The 13,629-nt window shown below is 44.6% G+C and overlaps 1 protein-coding gene across 13 annotated transcripts in view; it reads right to left on the bottom strand.

The window, feature by feature from the left end:
• Positions 1 to 9,915, bottom strand: part of CELF1 (CUGBP Elav-like family member 1) — an 88,837-nt gene extending 78,922 nt beyond the window's left edge. For 9 of the 13 annotated variants that reach the window (XR_005990557.1, XM_041773184.1, XM_041773182.1 and 6 more), the window contains exon 1: positions 9,750 to 9,913. The gene's annotated coding sequence lies outside the window, so the exon portion shown is untranslated. Of the gene's footprint in view, positions 1 to 9,749 lie in introns of all 13 variants that reach the window. The other 4 variants (XM_041773194.1, XM_041773192.1, XM_041773190.1 and 1 more) reach the window with 2 other exon arrangements.
• Between the last annotated feature and the right edge of the window lie 3,714 nt (positions 9,916 to 13,629).

Raw genomic sequence — 13,629 nt, 5'->3', positions numbered from 1 at the left:
AACTGCTGAGCCACTCAGGCATCCCTGAAGGTACCAATTTTTAAGCTCATTTACTGGAGCAGTCACAACTATCCCTCCCAGGCTATGCTTTATAAATCACATTCAAATCACATCTTTCTTTCAAGCCACAAGTTCCCATTTTAAGCACTAGAGAATCAAAGATCAAATCTCTATTATAGGAAGACGAATTTTCCAGGTTTTTCTTTTTTTAAGATTTTATTTATTTATTCATGAGAAACACACACAGAGAGAGAGAGAGGCAGAGACACAACACAGGCAGAGGGAGAAGCAGGCCCCATGCAGGGAGCCCGGTTTGGGACTCGATCCCCGGTCTCCAGGATCTGGCCCTGGGCGGAAGGCGGCACTAAACTGCTAATCCACCCAGGCTAATTTTCCAGGTTTTAACAATTTCTCGTTTCTATTTTACTTGACCATTTCAGCATACATAGCACCTCTAGTAAGAAAAGTGCAGCTAAATATAGGATTATGCTAACAGCAATCAATCATGGCCTTTTGTCCCATTCAGAGGGTGCCTGGGTGGCTCGGCTCAATTGGTTGAGCCCGACTCTTGATTTTAGCTCGGTCATGATCTCCGGGGTCCTGTGCTTGAGCTCTGAGCCTGGCTCCACTCAGCATAGATTCTGCTTGTCCTCCCTCTGCTCTTTCCCCCACACAATGAGCTCTCATAAATCAATCAATCAGGGACACCTGGGTGACTCAATGGTTGAGCGTCTGCCTTGGACTCAGGTCTGCCTTGGACTCAGGTCGTGATCCCAGGGTCCTGGGATCAAGTCCCACATCCGGCTCCATGCAGGAAGCCAGCTTCTCCCTCTGCCTATGTCTCTGCCTAAATCTTCTGCCTCTGTCTCTCATGAATAAATAAATAAAACCTTAAAAATAAATAAAAAAGTTAAATCTTAAAAAAAAAAAAAAGTCCCATTCAGAAAAACTACATTGGATTTAATCTCTGGTTCAAATTGTATTTCTGAAATATTTAAACTTCCATGATACATCCTATTATTAAAAATAACCAGGGATCCCTGGGTGGCGCAGTGGTTTGGTGCCTGCCTTTGGCCCAGGGCGCGATCCTGGAGACCCGGGATCGAATCCCACGTCAGGCTCCCGGTGCATGGAGCCTGCTTCTCCCTCTGCGTGTGTCTCTGCCTCTCTCTCTCTCTCTCTCTCTCTGTGTGAATATCATAAATAAATATTAAAAAATAAATAAATAGGGATCCCTGGGTGGCTCGGCGGTTAAGCATCTGCCTTTGGTTCAGGGCGTGATCCTGGAGTCCCCAGATCGAGTCCCACATCGGGCTCCCTGCATGGAGCCTGCTTCTCCTTCTGCCTGTGTCTCTGCCTCTCTGTGTCTCCCATGAATAAATAAATAAAAATCTTTAAAAAAAATAAAAATAAAAAATAAATAAAAAATAAATAAATAAATAACCAAATGTCAAGAAATAGTTTGAACAAAAGAATGGTTTCATGCTATTTGAAGAAAAAGTATGTGTATCTTCTCTGACATTAAATAAAGTCCCATGTGTTAAGCACTGTGAGGGTTATAACAGCTCTTTGGGACAATGGCTGACTTAACAAAACTTCCAGTTCACCCCATATTCCAAGGACCAATATTAAAATTCCCTTTATAACTGAAGAGGAGGGGCAGCCCCGGGGGCTCAGGAGTTTAGCGCCGCCTTTAGCCCACAGCGTGATCCTGGAGACCCAGGGTTGAGTCCCACTTTGGGCTCCCTGCATGGAGCCTGCTTCTCCCTCTGCCTGTGTCTCTGCCTCTCTCTCTCTCTGTGACTTTCATGAATAAATAAAATAAAACCTTAAAAAAAAAAACTGGAAAGGAGGAAAAGGAGAAGGTTAGGTCAAAAAAGAAGAGAAAAGTAGGTAAGCAGATGAAAATCAGTTATGAACCTCAAAAAAAAAAAAGGCAAGCAGAAGCTCATCTTAAGATGAAAGCCTTTTAATGCAGGAGAGTAACTCTGAATAGCTTTGTTCATATTGAAACAAACCAGGAGGCCTATGATTACCCTCAAAATGTCTTACCCTAAAAGTACTAGTTATCTTTTTTAACTAGGCCATTAAATGCCATGTTTATTAAAAAAAACCCAGTTCTACACAATATGGAATACCTGGATGTCAACCCATCCCTCTAACAAAACCATTACATAGTCATAAAACAAAGGCAGAAATCTGCCTATTCTTTACTCTTGGTCCCTTCATGTGACAGTTTTTCTGTACACAATAAATTATTCTGAAAATGCTGTACATTAAAGATTGGAAATTCTAATTAGACTAGAAATTAGAAATGATGTTATTAACTATGACGGGTTACTATTATACACCTTTACACACTGATATGTTTGAATTTTCAAGATTTTTGCACATATCAGTGGACATCCCCTGTGATAGGCAACCCACATGAAGAACACAAATTCTAATCAGTTCAACAGCCTTAAAAAAAAAAAAAAAACCGCCTTTATGAGGCTCCAAGAGAAAGTGAGATATCAAGATGAAAGAGACAGCTCTAGGGTGCCTGGAGAGCTCAGCTGGTTGAGTGTTTAACTCTTGGTTTCAGTTCAGCTCATGATCCGAGGGCTCTGAGATCAAGCACTGCATCTGGGCTCACAGACCAGACTGCCTGAGATTCTCTCTCCCTCTCCTACTTCCCCCATGCTCTCTTGCACGCTCTCTCAAATAAATAAATAAATCTTAAAAAAAAAAAAATTAAAGAGATATCTCTGACCTCAAAAAAGCAGAGAAAGTCAACCACAAAAAGGAATGACATTCTGATACATGCTACACCATGGATTAACCCTGAAAACATCATGTTAAGTGAAATAAGTGACACAAAAGGACAAATATCCTATGATTCCAATTACATAAAATATCTAAAATAGGCAAATTCACAGAGACAGAAAGTAGACTAGAGGGATGCCTGGGTGGCTCAGCAGTTGAGCAGATTCTGCCTTTGGCTCAGGGCGTGATCCCAAGGTCCTGGGATCCCAGAGCCATCAGGCTCTTTGGATGGAGCCTGTTTCTCTTCCCTCTTCTTATATCTCTGCCTCTCTGTGTCTCTCATGAATAAATAAATAACATATTTAAAAAAAAAAGTAGACTAAAAGTTACCAGGGGCAAGGAGGGGGGAATGGGGAAAGATGTTCAATTAACATCAATAAGAGAAATGCAAATTAAAACCACAATGAAGTAGTGTATACAAATGTCCAATCACCATATTGAACATGTGAAACTGAAATAATACTGAACATAAACTACACTTCAATTTAAAACAATAACATATCACCTCACCCCATTAGGATGGCTACTACTGGGAACCCTGGGTGGCAGGAACCCTGAGTGGCGCAGCGGTTTAGCGCCTGCCTTTGGCCCAGGGCACGATCCTGGAGACCTGGGATCCAATCCCACGTCAGGCTCCCAGTGCATGGAGCCTGCTTCTCCCTCTGCCTATGTCTCTGCCTCTCTCTCTCTCTGTGTGTGACTATCATAAATAAATAAAAATTTTTTTAAAAATTAAAAAAATGGGGGGATCCCTGGGTGGCGCAGCGGTTTGGCGCCTGCCTTTGGCCCAGGGCGCGATCCTGGAGACCCCGGATCGAATCCCGCATCAGGCTCCCGGTGCATGGAGCCTGCTTCTCCCTCCGCCTGTGTCTCTGCCTCTCTCTCTCTCTCTCTGTGACTATCATAAATAAATAAATAAATAAAATTTTTAAAAAAATGAAAAATAAAAAAAAAAAGGATGGCTAATATTTAAACACACAGAGAAAATAACAAACGTTGGCAGGGATGTGGATACTGGAACCCTTGGGCACTGTTGGTGGGATTGTAAAACAGTGCAACCACTATGGAAAACAGTATGAAGGTTCCTCAAAAAATTGAAAATAGAACTACTATATGATCCAGCAATTTCACTTCTGGCTATTATCTAGGTATTATTAAAAATTGAAAGAAGGGTCTCTAAGAGATATTTGCACACTCACAGCAGTGCTAATCATAATGGTCAAAAGGTGGAAACAACTCATGTCCATCAACAGATGAATGGATAAACAAAATGTGGTATATACATAAAAGAAATACATATAAGTATGTATATACATATTTATATACATAAAATAGAGTATTAATAATCAGCCTTTTTAAAATTTTTATTTATTTATGATAGTCACACACAGAGAGAGAGAGAGAGAGAGAGGGGCAGAGACATAGGCAGAGGGAGAAGCAGGCTCCATGCACCCGGAGCCCGACGTGAGATTCGATCCCGGGTCTCCAGGATTGCGCCCTGGGCCAAAAGCAGGCGCCAAACCGCTGCGCCACCCAGGGATCCCTCATCAGCCTTTTTTTTTGTAAGTTATCTCTACACCCAACATGGGTCTCCAAACCCATGACCCCAAGATTAAGAGTCACATGTTCCACTGACTGAATCAGCCAGGCGCCCCGGTATTATTCATTCAGCCTTTAAAGGTAAGGAAATCAGGGCAGACCCGGTGGCTCAGCGGTTTAGCGCCGCCTGCAGCCCAGGGTGTGATCCTGGAGACCCTGGATATCGAGCTCCCTGCATGGAGCCTGCTAATCCCTCTGCCTGTGTCTCTTCCTCTCTCTCTGTCTCTCTCATGAATAAATAAAATCTTTATAAATAAATAAATAAATAAATAAATAAATAAATAAATAAATAAATGTATGTATTTATGTATGTATGTATGTACGTATGTACGTATGTATGTATGGAAATCAGGATGCCTGGGTGGCTCAGCAGTTGAGCATCTGCCTTGGGCTCAGGGTGTGATCCTGGAGTCCCAGATCCAGTGAATCCCCCATCAGGCTCCCTGCAGGGAGCCTCCTTCTCCCTGTGCCTATGTTTCTGCCTCTCTCTCTGTCTCTCTCATGAATAAATAAAATCTTAAAAAAAAAAAAAAAAAAAAAAAAAAGTAAGGAAATCCTCTCACATACTACAACATGGATGAACCTTAAAGATATTATGGTAAGTGAAATAACCAGTTACAAAAAGCCAAATACTATATGAATCTACTCCATATGAGGTATCCAAAAGCAGTCAAATTCACAGAAACAGAAAATGGATTGGTGGTGACCAGAAGTTGGGGGGGGAGAGGGGGGGTTGTTTAATAGGTATAAAGTTTCAGGTTTCCAAGATGAAAAAGTTCTGGAGACATGTTTCTCATCAACAGGAATGCAATTCATGCCATAGAACTACACACTCAAAGAGTTAAAATAGTAAACTTTATGTGTGTGTGTTTCTTTTTTTTTTAATTTTTATTTATTTACGATAGTCACACAGAGAGAGAGAGATAGAGAGAGAGGCAGAGACATAGGCAGAGGGAGAAGCAGGCTCCATGCACTGGGAGCCCAACGTGGGATTGGATCCCAGGTCTCCAGGATCGCGCCCTGAGCCAAAGACAGGCGCTAAACAGCTGCGCCACCCAGAGATCCCCTGTGTGTGTGTTTTTTTTTTAAAGATTTATTTATTTATTTATTTATTTATTTATTTATTTATTTATTTATGAGAGAGAGAGAGAGAGAGAGAGAGAGGCAGAGACACAGGAGGAGGGAGAAGCAGGCTCCATGCCGGGAGCCTGGCATGGGACTCGATCCCGGGACTCCATGATCGCGCCCTGGGCCAAAGGCAGGCGCTAAACCGCTGAGCCACCCAGGGATCCCCATGTGTTTTTTTTACATTAAAAAAAATGCAGGGATGCCTGGGTGGCTCAGCTCAGGGGGTGATCCTACAGTCCCGGGATCGAGTCCCACACTGGGCTCCCTGCATGGAACCTGCTTCTCCCTCTGCCTCTGACTGTCTCTGTCTGCCTCTCTCCGTGTCTCTCTCATGAATAAATAAGTAAAATCTTAAAAAAGAAAAAAGGAAATATAAAAAATGGCTAAAATAGCAAATTTTTGTTATATGTATTTTACTATAATTATTTTTTGTGGGATGCAAAAATAGTGATTTATTAAAGCACAAGGACAGGACCCATGGGCATAAAGAGCAGCCTTTACAATTTTTTAAAATTAATAATATAATAGATCAATACTCACTAAATTGTATGGTAGGTGAATTATATCTCAATAAAGCTGTTTAAAGAAAAAAAAAAAGGGATCCCTGGGCAGCTCAGCGGTTTAGTGCCTGCCTTTGGGACGTGATCCTGGAGACTCGGGATCGAGTCCCACATCGGGCTCCCTGAGTGGAGCCTGCTTCACCCTCTGCCTGTGTCTCTGCCTCTCTCTCTGCCTCTGTGTTTCCCATGAATAAACAAATAAAATCTTTAAAAAAAAAAAAAAAAAAGCTAAGGAAATAGCTTACCCAAATCCTATGATTCCATGGCTTAAAAAGAGCAATTTGTCCAAAGTACCCTGAGCCTTGAGCACAGAGGTGACTATGATCCTACTTCTCCCAACTTCTTCACCAGGGCCTCCACGTGACAGCTCTTCTCTTCCTTTCCAAGGCATACCATCACCTTCTAACATCCCCTCCTTCTTTACTAGGTCCAGTCTTACAAGAAAATTAAGTTAAAAGAAGCTGCAGTGGCAGTCATGAGAAGAGAGACAGAATTCAGGATACTCACCACCTACATTTAGCAGGAGAACCCAAATTTTCATGGGGAAAAAAAAATTTGTTTCTCGTGGTAAATATACGATAAATGTTAGATCACTGCCCTTCCTTTCCTTCTCTTCTTCCATCCCAGCATATGTTTAAAAGAGCAACTTTTCTGGGCACCTGGGTGGCTCAATCTGTTAAGCATCCATCTCTTGGTTTCGGCTCAGGTGGCGATCTCAGGGTCATGAGACTGAGCCCAGCATCCAACTCCATGCTAAGAGTCTGCTTGTCCCTCTCCCTCTGCTCTTCCTCCTGCCCACGCACACGTTTTCTCTCTCTCAAATAAAAAAATAAAATCTTAAAAATAAATAAATAAGCAAGCAACTTTTTCTGTGCCTGTGCTGGAATCCACTGTCCCACCTTACATGTGTTGAGCTATTAAATCCACGGCACCATTTAAAATGTATTTGTTTAAAAAAATAATAAATTAAATGTTAAACTATGTCTCTCATATACTATTAAATCTTAAATTCACAAAACTGTAAGAAAAGCTTGTTTTGTTAAAATAATAAACATCGGGATCCCTGGGTGGCGCAGCGGTTTGGCGCCTGCCTTTGGCCCAGGGCGCGATCCTGGAGACCCGGGATCGAATCCCACATCAGGCTCCCGGTGCATGGAGCCTGCTTCTCCCTCCGCCTGTATCTCTGCCTCTCTCTCTCTCTGTGACTATCATAAATAAATAAAAAATTAAAAAAAAATTTAAAAAAAAAAATAAAATAAAATAAAATAAAATAATAAACATCTGTCTAGTACCAAGAACAGTCATTTATGAGTGATGGGACTAACGGTGAATTTCTTCATTTCTTTTCTGTATTTTTTATAATAAATCTTAGCTTCTGTAGTAAGAAAATTAGGTGGACATCTTTAGAAAAATAAACATTCTGCCTCAAAAATCTGTCCGCCTCTTACACCACAGGCAGTCTCACATGTACTGCACTGAAGGTGAATTAGCACCCAAGAGATAGACACTATTTCCTCTATTTTGCAGATGAGAATAAACTGAGGCTCAGAACAGTTAAGTGACATGACCAAGGTTGTACTGCTAGCAACCGACAAAGCAAGGATTACCAGGCCTTTTATAAACTTCAAGCCCAGGGGCCTTCCCATTCCATCAAATCGTAAAAGGCAATTTGCATTATTGCATAATTTTTTACTTTCTTAAAACAAAAAACAAAAAACTACGATATGACTATTTTAAGAATAGTTGCTATGTAACTTTGGGTAAGTCACTTAATCCCTGGAGCCTCAGTTTCCTCATCTGAAAAGCAAAAGAGTTGGGAAAGATCTCTCATCTCTAATAGCCCTACATGCTAATGGATTGTAAGCCTAGATACCATCTTAGGATGAGAAAACCCCAGGCACAAGAATGAATGATTGGAAAAAAAGTTGAGACCTATGCTCTGGGCCAAGAGCCATTCTTTTTTTTTTTTAATTTTTTTTTTTTTAATTTATTTATGATAGTCACAGAGAGAGAGAGAGAGAGGCAGAGACACAGGCTGAGGAAGAAGCAGGCTCCATGCACCGGGAGCCTGATGTGGGATTCGATCCCGGGTCTCCAGGATCGCGCCCTGGGCCAAAGGCAGGCGCCCAACCGTTGCGCCACCCAGGGATCCCCCCAAGAGCCATTCTTAATGGAAACAGGTGGTGGAGAGTCAAGAGGGAAAAAAGAAAAAAAAAAAAAAAAACCACTGGGGGGAACCACAAACTTCCTGGTTAAAGCAACAGCTGAAAGCTCCAGCTTTGCTTTACTAACGGCAATGCTTCAATCTTAGCTAATTCATAATCGAGAAACCACATACTGTAAAGTAAAACTAGAAGAGTATAAAACTAGCATGGGGAGGGGGAGGTCCCGGCAGTAGTTTTCTGCACGCTGTGGTTGTGATCTTCCGGGTGGACTCACTAACGTTCAAACAGAAAGAAACCCTATGCGCGTCTATGTGCAGACGCCTTCTTCTCAGCAAGAATGTTAAGGAGGAGCCGAACTTGCACAGCACCAGAAGAGACGCCACACTTGAGGAAGAGCCAACCCAACACTTGTGGGAAAAGGCGAGAGAATACAATTAAAGCCTCTCCACAATCTACAGAGAATCAAAGACTTTTAAAAGATGAAGTTCTTGTAAAAGATTCACTGAGTTATCTGTAACCTCTTACACTGCAGACACCGTAAAGCACCGCCGCTATTGAGAAACTGTTATACAGCCTTCCGACTCGGGGGGGTCATAAAAGTACAGCATTAACTCCGCCGAGAGAAAAAGATTCCATTTTGCTGAAACGGGCTCCGACCAAAATCTCACCACCTTCCCCTCAACCATGAGGATGAGCCTGAACCCACGAGAAGCTCCTTAGATCCCGTCCTGTCACAGTCTTAAGGATTAAAACAACATCCTGCCCCAAACACCGCCACCAAGACACCACCAGCTTTAAATCCAAAGCCAGGTCCCTAGAGGAAAAACAAAAAAGCGAAAAAACACAAAAAACAAAAAAAGCTCTTCAGTGTGCTCTCGGCGCTCTCGGGTGCGAGATCCCAGCCCTGCTACTAGGCCACGACTGGGTGAGCACCTGATGTGGGGGGAGGGCGAGCCAAGGCCCTGGTGGCTCGGGGCGGGGAACCGGGGGGCTCTCGAGGCTCCGGAGGAGGCGCACCGCCCTCCCAAAGGCCGGGGTCCTGAGCCCCCCTCCGGGGGTCAACACCAAGAACACGTGGGACGTCAGGAGGAAGGAAGGGGTGTCCCGGGCAGACAGCCTGGATCTGGCACGGCGGCCGGAAAAAAAAAAAGGAGGACGGAACTACCCCAGGGCGGGGAACGGAGCCCTCGGGGACCCGGAGGGTGAAGGCAAAGGGCGCGGGGAGCGGGGGCCAGGCCACGAGGAGGGCGGGTCTCCCTGGGCGCGGGGGCACGCGCCGGACGAGCGCGGCGGGACCCGGGGAGCCGAGGGCCCGACACGCGGGAGGAGATCGCCGACCTGCCCCCGGGGCGCGGGGAGCCGGGAGCGGCCGCGCCCGAAGGGCCCTGTGACCCGCGGCCGCCAGGACCGGACCCGCCCCGCGGCGCCTCCCTCCTGCCTCCTCTCCCTCCCTCCCACCCGCGGCCCGTTAACCCGCGGCCGCCGCACTCACCAGCGGCTGCACCTGAGCCCGCCGCTGCCTCAGCTGCTGCCTGCGCCTCCGCAGCCGCCGCCGCCGCCGCCTCGCTGCTGAGGCCGAGTCCCGGGGGAGCCTCCGCGTCCCGCCGCCGCTGCCGCCGCTGCCGCCAGAGCAGAACACCCCAAAATGGCGGCACTTCCGGCACCTACCACCGGCGGGGAGGGCCGAGGAGGAGGAGAAGGGGGAGGGCGGCGAGGGGGAACGTACCACCGCGGTGCCGCCCGCAGCGCCGAGCCGAGCGGAGCGCGGCGCAGGGGCGAGCGGGGCGCGCGGCGCTGCAGCGCCCCCTCGGGCTGGGGAGTGGAGAAGCAGCCGCGCCGAAGCCCCCGGGGCTGCGGGCGAAACCCTCCAGCCCGGGGAGCTGCAGGAGCGCTCCTCTTTGTCTCGGAGCTCCACCGAGGGAAAGGGTGGGAAGACTCGGCCTGAGAATCCCAAGTCCTCGGCGCCCCGCACCGTACCCGCAGGCGTCCCGGATCACCTGGTGGGCGACGACGGCTTGGCACTGAATTATGCGCGTAATAAAATATCTGATGGATGAATGAATGAGTGAATGGAATGATGCTCGCCAGCGTTGGGCGCAGGACACACCCTCCTTGTGCCGCGACAGACAAGCAACAGGAGCCGGGCCTTCTTCCTTTGCTGAGATGCGGAACGTGAGTGCATATTGCAAGCTTTCAGAGTTAGGGGAGTGCTTTCTAGCGGGATGATCCGCTGTGTGAACGCACAATTTTGCAAAAAATCCCTGCAGCGCCAGGAAGCTCCTGAGAGTTCTTAAGAAGAGACCGATTGCCCGGTCCTAACCTGCTTCTCCCCCCCAAAAAAATGTTTTAAACAACCCAGATTAGGTCCCGAAAGACCTCCTTCAGAGTGACTCAGAAATCCCAAGATCTAGGTGAAATTCAAACTACAACTGTTTGTTGTGTGTTTGTTTGTTTTTTTAAAAAGGCTAATAATGCAGGTTCTACACCTCAGAATGACAATGAAATACACATTAAAAAAAAAAAAGAAGAAGACTTAGTTTTGGGACCTTTTGGCCCCAGCAACAGGCAAATAACTCGTGGGTTTCCAAATGATTTCTCTATAACATCATCTGGCTTCCCTAGGCGAATAATTCCTATATCCACAAATACTGATTATACTCTACCTTACCACAAAAAAAAAAAAAAAAAAAAAAAAAACCAGACTCCCAAGTTGAAGCCTCAAACGTTTTCCCATGTGTTGGAAACACCTCTTTCCTCCTTGTGAGAGGAAAATCTAATCACAGTTTTTCTGGTACCATATAGACCAGAACAATTAGCCTCTAAATTGTGCATTATCATATTCCCAAATTGTACTGTATAGTTTCTCATTTTATATACATTGATAATGCTAATATGTGATGCTGATCTTGTTACCAATTTTGTGTAATTTACTGAAAGCATCCTATATTTATAGATCATTGCAACTCATAGAATGTTGCTACATACATTACCACAATTAATTTTATATTTCTCTCCCAGCTGCCATAGAGTCTACAAACACTGTAAACAGAATTATCCAAATATGACTCACATGACTCACTTCCTTACCTCCTTCAGGTCTTGATGTAAATGTCACCTTGGTAGTTGGGTCTTCGCTGACCACCTCATTTAAAATTACATGCAAATACACGTACAGGAAGACAGAAATAATAAAATATACACATACATCCATGCTTCTAATCCCCCTTTCCAGCCTTTTTTATTTAAGATTTCATTTTTATGTATTCATGAGAGACATACAGAGAGAGGTGGAGATGAGATATAGGCAGAGGGGGGAGCAGGCTCCCTCTGGGGAGCCTAATGCAGGACTCGATCCCAGGACCCCAGGATCATGACCTGAGCCAAAGGCATACACTCAACCACTGAACCACCCAGGTGCCCCTCCTGCTTTGTTTTTAGCCAAATCACTAATCACCGTCTAACAGTATATTTTGTACTTCATACCTTACTTACTTTATTTGTAGTCTTCTCTAATCAGAAGGTAAATTCTACAGGGATAGGGATTTTGTCTGTTTTATATCCTCAGGGCCTAGAATAATGCCTACCCATAATAAGTGTTCAATAATTTTTTTTAAAGATTTTATTTATTTATTCATAGAGACACAGTGAGAGGCAGAGACACAGGCAGAGGGAGAAGCAGGCTCCATGCAGGGAGCCCGATGTGGGACTTGATCCCGGGTCTCCAGGATCACACCCAGGGCTGCAGGCAGTGCTAAACCGCTGTGCCACCGGGGCTGCCTAAATATTGGGGTTTTTTTTTAATTTTTTTTAATTTATTTATGATAGAGAGAGAGAGAGAGAGGCAGAGACATAGGCATATGGAGAAGCAGGCTCCATGCACCAGGAGCCTGACGTGGGATTCGATTCCGGGTCTCCAGGATCACGCCCTGGGCCAAAGGCAGGCGCTAAACCACTGCGCCACCCAGGGATCCCTAAATATTGGTTTTTTAATTTGACTTACAGATACTGTGAAATGGCTACCCACAATAGATACCAAAAGAATTTTCTTCCTGTGATGAGAATTCTTAGAATGTACTCCTTTAACAACTTTCCCATATACCATACCACAGTGTTAACTGTAGTTCTTATGTTGTGTATTATATCCTTCCTAAGTACTTATAACTGGAAGTTTGTACCTTTTGACCATCTTCATCCCCATCACCTCCTCCATCAATAACTACTGTTGAATTCATTAAATAAGCATATCTAGGTGCTGGGTATGAAAAAACAGAATGAATTCCTTAGGCTTCAGAAGCTTCCTGGAACCTACCCATGTGTTAGATGAAAGTAGGGATCACACCCATTTTCTTATTCTCTTGTATCTCCAGATTTTTGTCATAGTGTCTGATTCAATAGATTTTTTTTTTTTTTTTTTTTTTTTTTTTTTTTGAGAAAGAGAGAGCAGAGGGAGAGAGAGCCTGAGATGCAGTGGGAGGGGCAGAAAGAGAGGGAGAAGCAAGCTCCTGCTTTGCAGGGAGCCAGAAGCAGACTGATCTCAAGACTCTGGGATCATGGCCTAAGCCAAAGGCAAATCCTTAGCCAACTGAGCCACTCAGGTGCCCCTCAACAGATATTTCTTAAAAGGCAACCAGAAACTTTTCCCTATTTTATCTGTCTCTTGACTTAAACTCCCATTGGCGAAGAAGAAATAACATTTGTTAAGGAACTACCCATGATCCCTGAACCAGCCAGGTACCCCTATTTCATTTGTTATCTTCCAAATCAATTAAGATTTTTTTAAAGATTTTATTTATTTATTCATAAGAGACACACAGAGAGAGGCAGAGACACAGGCAGAGGGAGAAGCAGGCTCCATGCAGGGAACCCGGCGTGGGACTCGATTCCAGGTCTCCAGGATCGCACCCAGAGCGGAAGGCGGCACTAAACCGCTGAGCCACCCAGGCTGCCCCTAGAGCATTGACTCTTGATCTTGGAGTTGTCAGTTGGAGCCTCATGTTGGGGGTAGAGATTAACTAAAAAAAATAAAAACTTAAGGGGCACCGCAGTGACTCAGTTAAATGTCCCACTGTTGATTTTAGCTCTCAAGGTTGAGACAAGTCCTGCACTGGGTTCCGTGTTGGACTCGGCGCTGGGTGTAGAGCCTGCTTAAGATTCTCTCTCTCCCTCTCCCTCTGCACCCCACTTATCTCCCTTTCTAAAAAAGAAAAAGAAATAAATCTTAAAAAAATTAACAGTGCTCTAAATCCTCACAGCCACTTGGCATTGTTCTTTTAATTTTAGTCATTCTGGTAGGATATAGTGACATTTTACTGTGGGAGGGTTTTAACTTTATTTTTTAATAATTCTTTGTTTTTTAAGATTTATTTATTTAT

This window comes from Vulpes lagopus, chromosome 11 (assembly GCF_018345385.1).
Source record: "Vulpes lagopus strain Blue_001 chromosome 11, ASM1834538v1, whole genome shotgun sequence".
In the NCBI taxonomy this organism is placed as follows: Eukaryota; Metazoa; Chordata; class Mammalia; order Carnivora; family Canidae; genus Vulpes; species Vulpes lagopus.
This window is presented reverse-complemented; position numbering and strand designations above follow the sequence as displayed.